Source organism: Ictidomys tridecemlineatus, chromosome 1 (genome assembly GCF_052094955.1).
Source record: "Ictidomys tridecemlineatus isolate mIctTri1 chromosome 1, mIctTri1.hap1, whole genome shotgun sequence".
In the NCBI taxonomy this organism is placed as follows: domain Eukaryota; kingdom Metazoa; phylum Chordata; class Mammalia; order Rodentia; family Sciuridae; genus Ictidomys; species Ictidomys tridecemlineatus.
This window is the reverse complement of record NC_135477.1, coordinates 246,271,358-246,289,131: the sequence shown is the minus strand read 5'-3', so window position 1 is coordinate 246,289,131 and position 17,774 is coordinate 246,271,358. Positions and strand designations below refer to the sequence as shown.

The 17,774-nt window shown below is 39.4% G+C and overlaps 1 protein-coding gene across 3 annotated transcripts in view; it reads left to right on the top strand.

The window, feature by feature from the left end:
* Positions 1 to 17,774, top strand: part of Fyb1 (FYN binding protein 1) — a 167,920-nt gene that overhangs the window by 33,707 nt on the left and 116,439 nt on the right. Inside the window, exon 1 of one of the 3 annotated variants that reach the window (XM_005325673.5) lies at positions 4,527 to 4,728. The exons of the other annotated variants lie outside the window; for them this stretch is intronic. The gene's annotated coding sequence lies outside the window, so the exon portion shown is untranslated. Of the gene's footprint in view, positions 1 to 4,526; positions 4,729 to 17,774 lie in introns of those variants that run through there. 3 annotated transcript variants of the gene reach the window in all.

Genomic DNA, 17,774 nt, shown 5'->3' with positions numbered 1-17,774 from the left:
GAAAATCCCTAGTGAGAAGTTGATTGACAGTTGCTGAGTGCCAAAGTCCCAGTTTTGTTTCATTGTTTACATTGAGCTTTGGTTTGCCAGCATAGGACCTATTACACCTCCAGAGCCATCTCATGGTAATTTGGTCTTGCAATTATATTTGTTTATCTTGGGGTTCATATAAATATTCACATATTAAGATGTACACTCATATATTAAAATCTTCAATAGCTACTTTCCTGAATGACAAAAGATCAGGAAAAGAAGGACCAAGAAAGAAGGGGAAAGCAGGTACAATTCTTTTTCCCCTACATGTCCAAAATTGCTGACTCCTTTCATAAGTATTTTTTCCCCCTGATAAAACCCCATCTGGCAAAACCTCCTGGAAGTTATTCAAATCCCTTATGCCTTTTCCTAATGAGAATGTATTTCTAGAATTTTAGATGCTCAGAGGCAAAATACTCCTTGACATTGACCAGATAACTTCTTGTTTTTCTGAATAGCAAAATAAGGAACAAGTTGGGGAAGGAACAAGGACATTGAGATCAGAAGGAGGCAGGGCAGAGGAAAATAGAAAAAAGCCACCTTTTCTTTTTCTTTTTTTACATATTAAATAGGAGCCAGTCCTGCAAACCATGATGGTGAAATGTTTCTCTATGTGTGCATGAGTTTTGAGGTGAGGAAGAGAAAGTAGCTGCTAAAGTCAGGAAAAATAAGCAGAACAGCTCTTTCTTTTATCCTCCTCTAAATAATCCATTCTCATTTTAATTACCCGTGTGTCTGGGCACAGTGTGGTTTCTGACAGTGGACAGTGAGCTCACTTGAGGAATGTACACCTTTGATGGACTGTGATCAAGATGCAATTGGCTTAAAGACAAAGCTCTTGACAAACAAACAGATGTCATCAGGGCGACGACGTGAGCTTTCCAAAGGGCATGGATTAATTTGAACTTCATCTGCTACTCATTAATCTTGGCAGTGGCAAAGGCTTGGTTCCACTGCCAAATCCACTCCCTTGCTGAAGGAGCAGAGGTAGAGCCCTCCCCAATTTGTCTTCAGGTCCCTGGAGTAAAGCAAACCCTCAGGACTGTGTTGAAGCCTGACCCAAAGCCAGATCATTTTCATTCCCAAACTCATGCGTGGTTATTTACTTATAATAAATAAGTATATTTATTTATAATAAATAAACTTCCTATTTTTCTGAGGAAGTTACTGTAGTCTTCAATGGCACAGCAGAGCTGGCATGGCCATTGAAAACAGATGACCTCTTCTTGAAAGACAACTAGGGTAGACATCAATTTCATGTTGCTTACTCCTTTGAGAACAGAATATCAACTTCATCATTTTTTTAAGTTATGGGGGAGTGTTATCATTGCTAAAGTGAGAACATAGCGTTAACCTTTTAAACGTGATAATTAAATGTTGTACTTAAAAAAATTTGTACTTACAAAATATTGTACTTCCTTTCTGTTTTTAGCAATGAAATGAGTACAGTATTTAGAGAACAGAGAAGAAAGTATATTGAGAGGCAATATGATAAACAGGTCAACTCCTCAACGTAGACGTTTTGCTGATCAGTTGGTATAGGGCAGAGATGAGGGTGGAATAAGATAGGGATGTGGAAGAACCCAGTAATATGATAAAGATAGAAACCCTGGCACTCTAAGTAGGTCCTTGATGCCTGGAGTTGCAAGCTTAGGGTGATGCCTGAGAGTAAATTGGCTCCCCCATCTCCCCTACACCCCCACCCACTCCCTAATTATCCTACATAGTGTTTTATTTCCTTGTGTTGTACAATAGAGCAGCTCAGGGTGGGGGAATAAAAGGCTAGTATTCATGGCCACAAAGAATGAACTATTCATTTAGATTGTCCATCATTTGCTTAGAATTTCTCCTATGTGGGGGAGGGGAAGCCCTGAACATTTAATAAAACATCCTCCAGCTCTGAGGTGTTAGTTACAATTCTATAGCAGATGGAGGGCCTGTTATTTTATTTAAGAAAACTTGGAGGGATTTTACTTTTATTTAATTGCTTAGGTCTCCCTGTAATTTATAAAAGCCTTTAGTGAGGAATAGCCACAAAAATAATAAAAACCTCATATTCAAATAGTAACCCAATTTTACATTATCATCTTCTTTAGAAACATAATGCAAGCAATTCTTTCCAACTTTGCCTTCAATTAACACCGTCTAAAGAAGTGTGGCAGGTACAGGAAAATATGCCCCTTGCAATTTGTATTCTTTCCTCTAAGTGAAGAGGGAAAACACTAGTGCTGCTACAGGGCGTCCTGAAAATCTACATGGTTAGAAGACATTCTCTCTGTGCTGCATCTGACCATTCTCAGAATGTGGACATCCTGGGAAGTGTCAATATCACTCTGAAGGGACATACAGTTATGGTGAAAGGTCCCAGAGCAACCCTGCGAAAGGACTTTAATCAAAACAGTGTAGATCCCAGTTTCCTTGGGAAGAAAAAGAGGCAGATGGTGGGGAAATAGAAACTGGCTACATTCTCAGCACTATCCATCATCACCTACCATGGTGAGCAGGGTGCTAGCTGGGCTTCCATTAGAAGACAAGGTCTGGGTGGGCTGGGGAACGGAGCTCAGTGGTAGAATGCTTGCCTATGCTGCCTGAGACCCTGGTTTGAGACCCAGCATGACAAACACACACACAAAGAGGAGGTCCCTGTATGCTTATTTCCCCATCTATGTCAGCATTCAGGTCTCCTGTTAGAATCTGAAATTTCTTGATTGAAAAAAAAAAAAAAACCTATGGGGTGTACATGAGGCCAGGTGTAGCTTGTTCAGTATCTCAATCCAGAAAGATGAGTTAATCCTTGAAGAAAATAACACTGAACTTGCTTTGCATTCTGGTGCACTGATTCATCAAACCATATAGGCTCTTTTTTTTTAAGGCACATCAGAAAATTTGGGGGGGAGATACGTTGGTCTTTGAAAATAGAACAGATAAGTAAACTGATGAATAAGCTCTAAGAGTTATGCAGCTACAGCAACAAGATCCTAGTAAGACAACTTTCTGATTTTTTAATGATGTAATAAAAAATACCTATTGGAAAACATGTTTTTGTTGGCTCAGAACATAGGTTGCACATATTTTGTCATACAGTAACAAATTTACACTGAAAATATTTTTTTTCTCTCATCGATTATAAGCCACATAACATACAGTGCCAAGGTAGAATCAAATGAGTTATCATCATATTATGTTATTATTGGTGTGAAACAATAATAGATTTGCCACATTGTTTACTTTATGAGTAAATATTTTATGAAAATTGGGAAAATTGAGTACTTATTAACATGTAAATGTCTGTTCTCCCATATATTTCAGGAATATGTCCTCATATTATTAAACTCATCTCGTGTCATTTTAGTTGATTAAATCTCCAACCCTATTCCTCTAAATTAAATTTTGGACTTCTTATTATCACCAAGAAACTTTTTATTAAATCTTCAAAACTTTTCAGGCACTGTCATTAAGCATAGCTACCATTTGTATCAAACAAAACATTCAAAATTTTAAACTGAAACTTTCTAAACGTATCTACTTTTTTCTGCCATTTTAGAAAGCAAAAGCTTTAAATGTATATACCTTAACATGCAGGTGATAAGAGACATAAATCGATATCTTCCCTTTCCAAAGACAATTGTGTAAAAAAGCAACAGCTCCACAAACCAGCAAGTTGCAGTCATCCTGTAATAAATTAATTCATTCACAACTTATATAACATGCCTTCTGTAGGCCAGGCAATGTACTAGAAACTAGGAATCAAATATACTATTGTGCTCACTCCCAAGGAGCTCTAGATCTGGTGGGAAAAGACAGACACAACTCTGGTAATTAAAAGAATGCAGAAAGCTGGTGGAAGGATGCCTGACCCAGGTTTATGGGACTGAGTTCAGAAGGAGGTGAAATCTACACAGGGCTTTGAAACATGAGTAGGAGTTAAAACAGTGCAAGAGAAGAGAGGAAGGGGAATTCCATGAAGGCAGGCCATGTTCTTTGTTTTGGTAGATTGTTTTATTTTGTTTTGGGCTTTGGAGGAAGGTTGGTGGAGGGGGGGAAGAAATAGACAATTGTAGACTCCAACAAGGACTCATTCATGGCCTGAGATCAAGTGTCCGGTGTTGGGTAAAGTCTTCCTCTTCTGCCTCTGCACTACAGCAACTCCTTCCTCATATTTTTTGGCCCTTTATTGATACTTTGAGTTTCTCACTCATCACAGTGTGACGTGGTAACTTAGACATTCTAGTCTAGAGCAGAGCCCCTCTCCTTGACTGCCATTACAAATGACAGCCCTGGGTGTGCAGGGCACTTATGGGACCCAGGACTTACAGATTGCTCCCCCTTGAATACCACGGTGGCAGGCAGGAGAGCCTTACTTTTGCCCATTTAAATATCACATGCTTGTCGGGAATGTCAGCAGGAGCATGCAGGCTGAATAGACACTTTTTAGTTTCCTCTTTCTCCTCCTTGCTCAATATCCTGAGGCCCTAGAAGAACATTTCTCTGGTCTGTCAGCCTGGCAAGGAGGGGTGGGGTGGTTCACTCAACCATCCCTCTGGGAAAACCCCTGCCAGGCTTCAAAATTGCCAATGCTCTTGGATTCTGCATGGAGAGCAAATGGAGCAGGCAAAAGTGAGGGGAACCCAGGCCTTTGCCTCGCGAAGACCCATTAAGTGAGGCCACCCTACCACCTTCTTCTGCAGGAATCAGGTAACAGCTATGCCCAGGTTTCTTCTTTCAAAGAAATGTGCTAAGTTATACTGCAAGAAAAGATACCACCAGCCGGGTGTGGTGGCACATGCCTGTAATCCCAGCGGCTCTGGAGGCTGAGGCAGGAGGATTGCAAGTTCAAAGCCAGCCTGAGCAAAAGTGAGGTGCTAAGCAACTCGGTGAAACCCTGTTATCTAAATAAAATACAAAATAGGGCTAAGGATGTGGCTCAGTGTTCAAGTGCCCCTGAGTTCAATCCCTGGTACCAAAAAAAGAATAAAGAAAGAAAAGAGAGCACCTTCAAAATTTGGCAGCACAGGTTCTTCTGACTGAGTAACTAAAAAGAAAGGCATATTCTGTTGCAAAAAAACAGAAGATATGGTCACCAGAAACTAAGACTCAGCCTCCTTGTAGCCAGAAGGGTGATAGGCACATAGCCACGGGGCCAGGAGCATGCCTGTCACTTGCTCCTTCATAACTGGAGAGGGCTTCTCTTGCACTGCAACCTGCGGTGCCGCTGGTGTTAGATGATGTCTTGTAACAAAACCAGAGATGTGGCCCTATTCCTGCAGAGCTGGGCACACATGATTTAATTCACCCTGGCTCCTAACAAATGTGTGCTCATCCTTTTGATGAGGAAAAACTACTTTCATTTGTCCCCAAACCTTAAGATCTGGCAGGGAGTGGAGATTCATGTGAGTTTTCTATACAAACCAGGAAAAGAAGCCTCATTGCCCTGAACCCTGCCTTCTTAGAGCTGAGCCTGGCAAACCAGATCAATGCTGATGAACAACTACAAGTCAGCCACAGAAGCCTTTCAGAGCCACCAATAACTCCACATTTTGTTTGGAGATTTCAGTTCTCTTGTATGTATTGCTGCTGATTCATGAGGTCTTTTCTTCTCTTTCTTTTTTTTTTTTTTAAACAAGATTAATAGGGAAGTATCTAAAAAAGAACGGGCCTCTGACTCTGCCTCCTATGTGCTGTGTGACTCTGAGAGAGGTTTATAACATCTCTGTGTCTGAGTTTACTCATTCTAAAAATGGGTATAAGAATAGTACTGACCTCATAGTTGTTGTGAGGATAAACTTTTGGACACTTAATATGTGTTACTGTGTAGCACTGATTAGTCATATTTGCTATTTGAAATATTTTTGTCATTAGATACAGACTATTTTTGTGTAGAAAAATAGATGAGTATATCGCCCTAAAGACAAAGGCTTGGTGGTGTTTATGCTCAGAGACTGCCTGGGAGGCTTTATCAATATCAAAACATGTGCATACAACAAGGTGAGACACAAATTCCAAATAGTCTGACACCCCAAGAAACTAATGACATATGATAGAGGAGAAGGACAGGTTTTTTTTTTCCTTTTTAAATGAAGTGGGATTTTTTTTATTAGCTTTATTTTGTTTATTTCGTTTTTCTTTCTTTCTTTTTTCTTTTTTTTTTTTTTTTTTTTTTAATTTGGTGCTGGGGATCAAACCCAGTGCCACATGAATGCTAGCCAAGCTTTCTACCACTGAGCCACAACCTCAGTCCAGGACATGTTCCACGCTCCCCCCCCATCAATAAAACCACATCTTCAAAAATATGTCATTAAAGGGCACCGTTTATAGCCATGGGAATTGTGGCATTTTCCAAGGTCTCCCTGGAGAAGCTGTTCTGCTATGTCAGGAAGGAAAGGCTGGGAAGGATTCTACTTCCCTTGGGAAATCATCTCAAAGGTTCAAGCCCATGCTGGCTATTTGTCATTTCCATCCATTTATTTCATGACCACCGGGCTCCAACTCCCCCCAGCTCCCACTGCGATATGCTGACCTGACCCTGGACTATCTGGAAAATGCCAGTCTTGAAACTGACAGCCGGCTTGCAGAGCAGTCACACTGACATCTAGTGGCCTGAAGACTAAGCACAGATGATGCTCAGAAGCTTTTACCAGATTTGAACATCCTGTTTTCTGCCATTCGAATCACCTGATAACCAGAGGGAGGCAGGGGTGAGAAGGTGTGCGTCTGAGATGTGGCAGGGCTGCCTCTGAGGGAAGGTAGAGTGAACTGAGGCTCCACCAGGCTCCAGCTGGGGGCTTTAGTGAATGGACACACTGCTCCACATCTTGGTTTCTTTATCTGTCAAACAGGTAACAGTAATTTGTTTGCTGATTTGTTAGGAGGGGATGGCACAGGTGATAGGACCTGGCCCGGAAGGCAGTCCACAGTGTCCTTGGATCTTGACGTGACTATGTTTGAGATCAGGTCTTTGTGTAGCTCTCAGGTATGTCACCAGTCTGCCAGCACAGGAAGTGGGGAGCCCACTAGATGAGCAAGTGGAAAACCCTGACCTTGTCCTAGCATGTGGCTTTGGACAGATCACCTACCCTGTTTCTTTCCTGTAAAATGAAGGGCTTAAATTCACTGATGTTGAAGGTTTTTTTCTTTCTCCAACACTGTGACTCTAATGTAAGGTTTCCAGTTAAAATGGGCCTGTCTGTGTGGCCCATTTTTATCCCCCTTCTTTTTACCACAGCCCAGGGCTCAGCCTGTCCCAGGCATTTATTATATAACAACCAGCTGATGGAAAGTGGAGGTTGGAATAGCCTCTGCATTGACTGCTGGGAACAGATGGAGTACATAGCTGGGCAGGGATGCAAATCCAATGGGAAGTCCTGGAAACCAAAGAATATTCCTCCATCAGAAGCTGGACTAGAATTTTGCTGATAAATTTGAAGAGTTCAGGGCTTGTCCCATTTTTCACCTATGCAAACTAGCCTCTGTTCACAGGTAGGAAAACCATTTAGGTCTACTCAGGATATGCCTTGTTGATCATGTCATTGAGGCTTAGGTCTCAGGTGTTGGTGGAACATCACCTGATCTTCCTTCCAAGGATAGGTTAAAAGCCACTAGAGCTCACCTGCTGCCTGTGACTAATCCCTTGCTTTATCTTTCTGATAACCCCAGCGGGGATGTCACCACGAAGAGGGTCAGCAAATGGTGGCCCAGCAAAGGTAATCATGAAATGGACCTTCTGCCCTTCTTCCTAAACTTCATCAGTGTAGGCATCTGGACATTCCTAGAACTCCCGCACAAAGGCTTTTGAGGATTCCATGAAGGGTAGGTGTTAGTTTCCTGTGACTGCTGTCACAAAGTACCACAAACTGAGTGACTTCCAACGACAGAAGTGCATTCTCTTCTGAGTCTCAAGTTAAGCTGTCTGTAGGGCTCAGTCTGAAGGCCCCTAAAGGCTCCACAGGAGAACCCACTTCTCATTTCATCCAGCTTCCGGCAGTCCCAGGTGTTCCTTGGCTTCTGGCTTTATCACTCCAGTCTTCATTTCTTTCTTCAGATATCCTCTCTTCTGAACTTTGGAGGGACACTTCTCATTGAATGTAGTGCCTTCTGGATTTAGTGCTATGAGGATGACATCATGGCATGTTCCTTAATTTTATCTGTAAAGATCCCTTATCTAAATAAGGTCACATTCACAGTTTCTGCGACATGGTATATCTTTCGGGGGTAATGCTCTCATGCAAACTACCACAGTGGATGTGGAAGACGGGCCAAATTTATAAAGACAAGCAACTAGCAGCTGTACCTCAATCCTATCCACTCATAGGAACCCAGGGCACAACCAGAGGAGCCCCAGTTCTTAACATGGAATTTCCACAATTTTGGCAGGAGCCCATCAGTAAAGGTGATCAGAAGAGAGCAGGGGGGATCCAGAATCCCAGTGGCTTTTAATCACTTTTGCATCTGAATATACCACAGGATGCCACGCCCTCCCCTCTGGACCCCAGCCTGGCTGGGCTGGTGAAGCCTCAGAAAGAAACCCTCAGAGGAGCAGAGGAGTATGGATTAGAGCACATGGTGCATCCAGCCTGGAGAAGAGATCTCCCAGGTTGATGCTACTAAACACTGTGCTTCTTGTCTTGCAGAATGCTTTCACTGTCTTCATCTCAAAGAAGAAACCCAAATTCTTTATTTACCTTATCAATCAAAAATATAGCTTTAGGACTGAAGATGTAGCTCAGAGGTAGAGCACATATCTCGCCTGAGTAAGGCCCTGGGTTTAATTCCCGGTTCATTCTCATGCACGCGCACGTGAACATGCACATACAAACATACTTTACAGTTGTACTTAGGCATCTCAAATTTTTTAAAAAATTAATTTTATTCAAGTTAGGTATCCGACACTGATCCATTGCTAAATTAATGAAGTGGTCTTTTTAATACTCCTCCAAACACTGGTTTTTAATATCTTTACTAAATTTCTGTATCGTGATGAATATACTTAAATAAGATTTGCCATTTTAGCCATTTTTAAGTGTACAATTCTGTGATGTTAAGGGCATTCACATTATTGAGAAACCATCACATTATCCATCTTGGGAACTTATTCATCTTCCCTGAAATGAAACTCTGTACCCTTTAAACACTAACTCCCTGTTCCCTCCTTCCCCTAGCAGCTACCATGATACTTCCTGTCTTTAGGAATTTGGCCACTGGAGGTAACATATAAGTGGAATTCACACAATATATGTCCTTTTAAACTGGCTTATTTTACTTAGTATAATGTGCTCAAAGTTCATGTTATAGTATATGCCAAAAAGACCTTCCTTTTTAATCCTCTATAATATTCCAATTATAAAGTTTGAATATCCACACTTTGTTAATCCATTCATCCACCAACAACGGCTTGAGTTGTTTCTACCTTTTGGCTATTATGAAAAATTCTGCTCAAATACTTCTTGAGTCCCTGTTTTCATTTCTTTTGGATATACAGCCTTAAGTGGAATTTATGGAATACATGTTAATTCTGTTTAATTTTTTGAGAAATCTCCATACTGTTTTCCACAGCAACTGCACCATTGTATATTCTTGTCAGCAGTGCACAACGATTCAATTTCTCCGATTTCTCACCAACATCTGTTATTTTCTATTTTTTTTGATAATTGTCATCTTAATGGATGCAGTTTAAGTTTTTAATTGAAAGAAAATCTATTTAAAATTAATATGACTTATTGCAATAGTTTCATCCCTTCAAAAATCATTTAGTCATTAAATATCAAAAAACAGGAAGAAGTTTGTTGTGTTTTGCTTTTTATTTCTATTCTTTGAATTAACCATGTTTTAACATTTTTTCACATTCTCCTGACAGGAGTTATGTAGAAATGTATTGCCATCAATTTGGTTTTTTGCTATGGAAAATCTTAAATCTCTCTCTCCTGTCGTATCTGTTTTGCACCCTTCTTCAACATCCTTAAGTAATAAGTTTGAAGCTGACGTCAAATGGACAATAAACACCATCCCATGCAGACAATGGATAAAGCAAGATATACCCCAGACCCCTGAACCCACAGTGGGATAACTCATTTTACTGACTCTAGTGGGCAGCTATTTGGAGCCAATTTGTGCCAAAAGAGACCTAATTGTAGTCATCTGCCTGAACATCCCATCCTTATGTGGAATGCACACAGAGACCCATCACTTAAAAAAGCAAGCAGGATAGTTTGTCTCAGTTGTTTTCTCCTTCTACTTTGCCCATGAAATTGCAAGTCAGTCAGGATGTTTTAGTCTTGAGTCTTATATCTTCTATGTCTCGTTGCTCATCTCAGATTTGCCATGATCACAGCCATAAGTAGAACAAAAGTTATCATTTCCTTTGCAATGGTTAAGGCTTTTTGGACAGGTTCATAACTAGGGCTAAGTGGAAAACTTTTTGAACCAGAATAAGAAACTAAAATATTTTGCATATCAGGTGAGAGTTTAAACTCAAATAATAACTACACAAAAGAGTAATGAAATTCATATCTATGTCACATTAAAGTAGGCACAAAAATTTAGAACCAGAACCCAGAGCTGGTTCTCATCTTGCCACTTGCTAGCACTTACATGTCTCATTATGCCATTCCGTAATAATAAGAATTAACCAGGCATTGAGAGAACCAGACGAATATGGTGTTTGTACTATAAAATGTGATGATTAGTTCTAATGATGGAATTAGTAATACGTGTAAAATACCAAAATCTAGAATCTTTTTGCTGACTGTGTAATGAGTGTAAATAAGGAGTATATGTAGAATTTGGGAAGAAAAAATATTAAGATGATCTGTATCCCCAGAATAAGTGATTTTATTAAAGCACAGAGTGTAGACTAGATAGTGGCAAAGTAATACGTATTATAGCATATAAGCACGGAGTGTCCAGATCACTCAGAAGATGAATGGGTGGATAAGTGAGAGCCCAGAACTACTGAAATCATGAAGCACCCTGTAAAGATGAGGGATCCTTGCAACAGAAGGTGGCTTGATGCTAAGAGTAGGATTCACGCCATGAAAAGCTTGCAATGAAGAACATCCCAATTATAATGAGAAAAGGTGCAAAGTGAAGAGCCCTCAGAGGTGAGGAAAGTTGTTCAGAGTCTTGCTACTGTGCAAGAGGTGTGGAGTGTTTGCATCTCTTAATCATGAATTCTAAATCCTGCATGCGTTTTCTTCAGAGTTCAAGAAGGGAATGAGTTGGTGGGGCAGGGTGGGGTGGGGTGTGGTCAGAGAGAAGAGGGAGGAAGCCTGCACTGATATCTTCTAAAGACTGAGATTCAAAATTGCATCCATTTCTGTTTGTGAGATCTTCCATATTCTCCATTTCGTGCCTAGTTTTCATTTTGTTTGTTAAAAAAAAAGGCTATGATTAATATTTTGTTGTCATTTCTAATCAGATGGCAATTGGGTATATACCTCCCATACTTGCAACAGTGGGTGGCTCGGTACTAAGAGTAGGATGTATACCTACTCTTTATACTTCCTACTTTTATACTTACATAGTATAATTTAAACTTTCTACTTTTCATAAATTAAGAAAAATTACAAGTTTTAAACAGGTTAACGGCTGGTTAAGTTTTTCAGAAAACACAATTAGACAAATTCATTAATGGCATCTTCAAGCTTTTCCTTATTAGCTCCAGAAAACTCACCTACATTTTTGACCCTTTTTTAAAAACTGGAAGGTGGGCATGCATTTGACTTCACGCTCCTTAGCAACACTCTGACAGTCGTCCCTATCTATTTCGAGGAACAACACATTGGAATACTTTTCAGAGAAGGAATGAAAGAAAGGCTTGATGATTTTGCAAGGCTGCTTTTCTCAGATCAAACTCTGGATCCTTCACTGACGACCAGCTGCCACCTGTCTTGGTTTTCTTGTGGAAGCCTTCCTCTTCTAAGCAGTTCTCTTCATAAAGATCTTTTCACACGCTGAGAAGGAAGTCTCTAGAAAACCCCACAGATGGCCTCATCCCTCCACCCCACCCACTCCATGTAAACCATGAACTTTCAGTTTCTGACCTTTGTCGGTGAAGAAAAGCATCCAGGGCCCAGGAACGTGTGTGTGTGTGTGTGTGTGTGTGTGTGTGTGTGTGAGAGAGAGAGAGAGAGAGAGAGAGAGAGAGAGAGAGAGTTAGATATGGATGCTGATGAGAGAAAAGGAGTATAATATTTCTATTTTATTTTCCATATCAGAAAGTATCTTTCTCAGTCATCAAAAATTTTTATTTTGAAATTATTTATTTAAACAGGGTCTAGCTAAGTTGCCCAGTCTGGCCTCAAATTCACTATTCTCCTGCCTCAGCCTCCTGTGTACCTGAGATTATAGGTGTCCCCCATCCTACCCAGATCATACTACATATTTTTGGAAAAATAAAGTTTCTTTTGCTGGTTTATGCTATTTTTATATGAAAATAGAACAACTACAAGAAATGGTAGCTAAAATTAAGACCTCTGAATTAAGATAGAAATTCAGGAAAAATTAAGAATTTATACTGTTTTATAGAGTGTACATTAAACATTAAAGTAAGAACCAAATTAGCCACTAACAAGATATCTGTGAAAATACTTTTTCATCATCCACAAATTCATTATTCAAATGTTATTCTTCAGAGACCATCTTCTAATTTGGTATATTCAGTTAATGCAAGCTAAAGGAACTTAAGTAATCCTAAGCAAATATAAGCTAAATTTGCTGTTAAAAAAAAAAAAAAACACTTAAGATGGAATAAGTAACAAATATTTTTAGAACTTTCTGTCACCCCAAACTAGTTATATCCTACACTATATTTTCCACATCTTAACACCATTCAATTTACATCAAAAAATAAATTAAAAACTAATAGGATAACCGACTTTAGAAAAATACAAAAAAAATCATTTAATTTCCTCATCTGTTTATGTTGAAGCCATTGAAGGTCAAGCCAAAGTCATGCCAAAATTGTATTTGCACAGGAACTATTTAGTAGGATAGCAAGGAAGAGAAGGTCTGAAGTTTTTAATTTGTAGAAGGATTGTCAAACTCCTGCTCTCTAAAGACAGAGTATACCCAAAAATCCATATACTTTGAGAATAAAAGGCAACACTATTTGAGAGGTGGCCCATAGCCATCAAAGCTTTACAACTTGCTCCATTTTCTTGTTTCCTCTACTTCAATTCACTCCAGAAGAGAGAACTCAACTGAACAAGGAAATTGGCCAGCACAGCAGGTGCCTGGGATAGCATCCATCATTGCTATAAGTCACAGGGTTTTTGTGAAGGCACCTAGGTTGTTGGCCTAATGAGAGAGGGCCAAGCACACACAGCACCCAGAGACCCCATACACGCCGGGTATGTTCTTCTGACCATATTACACCTCGCATTGCAAGCCATTGGGACAGAACATGGCTGGCTATTGCCGTTGCTGAGTTGCATCTTGACCTTCAAAAGTCTCAGAGAGCTGTCACAATCAGGGCTGTCACTGCTGCTTCCGCCACCAGCTCCTCCTACCCATGCCCGGCATCTGCAGCAGCCTGCTCCTGCCCCAAGAACTCAATTTGTGGTGAGAGACAAGTTCCCACATCCTGTTGAAAGAGGCCTGGTGCTGCCTCCAGTTTCAGAGGCTCAGCCTACTGGACCCCATCACAGCCCATTCACAAGTAAACGGAGGTCCTATCAGAGATCGGTAAGAGTGTGTCATGAGTAAGGAGTCAACACAGAAGCTGAGGAATCCTTCTCAACTACAAGCTATGTGATCCACCGTAGTCCATCAGCCAGTAGGTTTAATGCTTTTGACGGGGTGCAATGTGCCAGGCCTTAAGGGAGTGGTTGCGGGACAGTGTGGTTGTTGAAGAGGGGAAAATAAAAACAGATTCCTGATTGTACATCTCCCTAGGGAAACTGTCCACTTGAAGTATGTCAAATATAATTTAGTAACATAAATATTTAGATAGTGTTCATAGGAATGAAAAAGTGCACTTTTTTTTTTTTTTTACTATCTGTAATTAGAGCTTGTCCATTATCATATTTGTGAAGGGTTTTGTCTCTGGTACTACATTTTCAGTTAGCTTCCATTAACCCTAACTTTACACGTGGAAGCAATGAGAATCGTTTCGTTGTATAATTTCTGACAATAATAAATTTTAACATTTATCTTAAGATTTTAAAAATTCCCTTTTTCAAATTTGCCAGATATAATACATCAAGTCCCTTTAAGGAGAAGAGACAAATTCTCACTGTGTGTGTTTTTGCACATGCACCCATGAGTGTGTGTTGAGAAGAGGTGTAGGACGTACTGATAGGGATCAAAACTATTATTTTCTTTCATCTAGGCTTATGAAAGAGTAAGGCTGAATACGATTGTTGTATGAAAGTTTGAGCTTCTTGGGTCTATTATATATTTTCACCAGCTTGCTTCCTGCCTCAAAGACAGAAGTTTCTCCAGCTTAACGAAAAATGTTGTATCTTCTCAGTCTTTTTTTATGCCTACTGGCTAGGCCTTGGCAAATGCATTCTAGGACTGAGCAACATAATCATCACCCCCATGGAAACTGGAGCAATGCCACCTTTACCTGCTTCCTCCTCTCTTCCCTCCACTCTGGCTATAGTCCCTGAAGGCTTGGATAGGACTAGGACTGGCTTCCTAGAACTTTTTTTTTTTTAATTCATGAGCCCCCTCACAACCTCATATTGCCCTGTGATGCCCGCGTGCCTAGGACCCTGATGTGGGTAACAGTGACAGTGTCAGGAGTGAATTGTGTTCAATGAGAATAACCACCAACTCAGACCAAATAAGTCCTGGGTAAAAACATTATTTCAACATGATAATAACAAAGAAAACCCACACATGGTAAAAATTTATCAGTGATTTTTCTGAAGAACTAATTTGGGTTAACTGTTATTATTCATGTATAGCCTCTCTCATGACAAAATCATTATGTGCAATCAAGTGAAGGCACTTTATTATCTTCTTCTATGGGCTCTAACCTAGGAAGAGTAACCACATCCATAGGAGCCATTCATTTTCTTCTTGCTTTGATTGCAAAAGTGGCACAAACCCATCTAAGGAGGTGAAAATCTGGCTTCCAAATTATTTCAGATTCATTAATTACCCACAGTTTGTGAGTCTTTCACTTCTCTTGTGCTCTAAAACACCTGGTAAAGATGAGACTTGGAAAGTCATGTAACCTTAAAACCATCTCTAGTTGCAACTTTTTGATACTATTTAGTTTCTATACAAGTATCTGTAGAAGTTAGAGGTAGTATATCATAAAAAAATTAAAAACAGACTTTCTGGTAAGGTATTTTCAAGAATTCAAAAGCATCAGAACTCTCTCAGGATTTCTCAACCTTGGCACTGTCAACATTTTGGACGGTGACATCTTGTGGCGGACAGTCCTGTGCCCCTTTCCTGTGAAAGGGAAGACCAAGCAGCATCCTGGCCTCTACTGGTGAGATGCCAATGGCAATCCCCTCCCCCCACACTCAGGCATTTCAATCAAAAATGCCTCCAGACATTGGCAAGCATATCCTGGGGAAAAAATTGTCCCCAACTTGAGAAACATTTTATTAGCTTAATATACAAGTCCTTTAAAAGCCGAATACATTAAAAAAAATTAAGAAACCCATTCCTAATAAGAGTGATGACATGTTTTTGATTTTCTATGTGAAACTATACCTATGAACTGGCAAAAAAGTAAATGTTTTGGGGATGTATTCCATTTCTTGGAGTCTGTCTTCCATGCAGTCTCAACCTTTGTTTAACTTGGTTGACTGCCTCCATGCAGAGTGCTAAAGGCAACGAGATTTTTCTGGAATTATGGACTGTGAACTGGAAATGCAAAAGATACAAGGAAAACATTGTTTTTCTAATAGCTTTCTTCCTGGGGCTGTAGCAAATGTATAAGTTTATACCAGTGAGAATACATAATTCTGTTAAAAAGGAAAATTCATGTGAGCCAAAGAAAATTGATTTTCTGAACAAATTTTCTGCAATTATGTCTTATAATTAGTTTTATTAATTTTATATAAATATAGAGAAATATATGTGAGTAGTTTGGGCTAAGCATCATAGAGAGATTCAACAAGAGGAAGCAATGATGAATCGTTTCAAGTGACTTTGGAAAAATTACAAGGTTTTGAGATGAAATGTTTTTTTTTTAACCTAAAATATTGTCAATACTGAGTCCTCTGAATTACAAACTATCTCTTCCTATGAATAAGTAGAAGCCAAAAATTTAAATCATTAAGAATTTAAAAGGTCCTGCAAATAATATACACCAGTATGGGCAAGTTGGCAAGGGGAAAAGTGGAGTTAATATCGAAAATATTTAACAGCTTGAATTTCACAGATACCAAACAATCGGAATGGGTTGCTGATCCTACATCTAGCTATACTAGTGTATGTCAACTGAATACTAACCCTGGAAGAAAGGAAAATGCAGAGCAGGGGTTGCCATCTGTGTACAAAGCAGGAGCAGGAAAGGTGTATGTGTGTAAGGAAGTACATATTTAAATGTATAAACATATCTGCATCAACATCATTTATCAACATGTATAAGAAATTTTGACAGTGGTTGTCTTTAGAGAGGAGAACTGAGGAAGGTCACCATATAGTTTACTGTTTAAAGCTGGTCAATTTTGAGAGAAAAGGAGACCATTACTATCACTCCAGAACAATAGGCGTAAACTTGTACAGTTGTGAGTAAGTCTGGGCATAAATCACCCCATTACTGATAGCCAGCTTTGGGAGTTGGAGATGATGTACCTTTTTTTTTTCTTTTTCTTTAAATAAAAAGACTCCTAGGGAATGAATGAATATTCAATCTGCAATAAAATTGGAATGGGAGAATGTCACTTTTTTGTCATTTTTGCCTTTCCATCATTATCTAAGGTAAAAAAAATAAATTTGGCTATTCTTGTTATTCTTGTTAAGGGTAAATCTGGTTATTGAAAATCTTGTCTAATAAACTTATTAACAGAGATAATGATCAAGCAACCTCTGAAACTAAGAAGTCACTATTTGTAATTAAATAGAGTTCGAGCTGTTGATTTGATAGACATCTTAGTAAGCTTGGGTGGTCTTTACTGTTGCTTCAAGGGGTCCCATGTAGGAACTTGTTGCTCATTGTTTCTTCATCTTTCAAAGTCCAGTTCTAGAGTATGGGTAAACTAAACTCCAATATCATTACTCTTAATATATTATTCAGGAGTATATTTTTTCTAGTTACATAGGTTTAAAAGTAGTGCATAACATTAATGTTAGTAAATTCAGAATCTGATCAATTGGGGAAAAATTATGTCATGTAACTAGTGAATTAGAAACAGCTGCAGAGGACTTCGGACCTTAGCACAAGAAGCATAAAGAAATATCAAATATAGGGGCTGAGGTGCAATTCAGTGGTAGAGTGTTTTGCATTCAGAAGGTCCTAGGTTCAATCCTCTGCGCACACACACACACACACACACACACACACACACACACACAAAGTACCAAGTTAAAAAAAAATGTGCTTCCCACCTGGAAAGAAGTCTGTCTCTAAGGAAATTTTCCTTGATTACATAGCTTTATTCTCTATTTTAAAATTTATATTCTAAATCTATCACTTATACTAGATTCATTCTACATTTGTAACAAGAGGATGCAGCAGTCTACTTTAAGAGCATAGTTAAGTCCCCAACACCCAAATCCTCCCTAGTTGTGCTATCTTCCTGCTGTTGAATCATTTGACATATGTTGCATGTAATTCT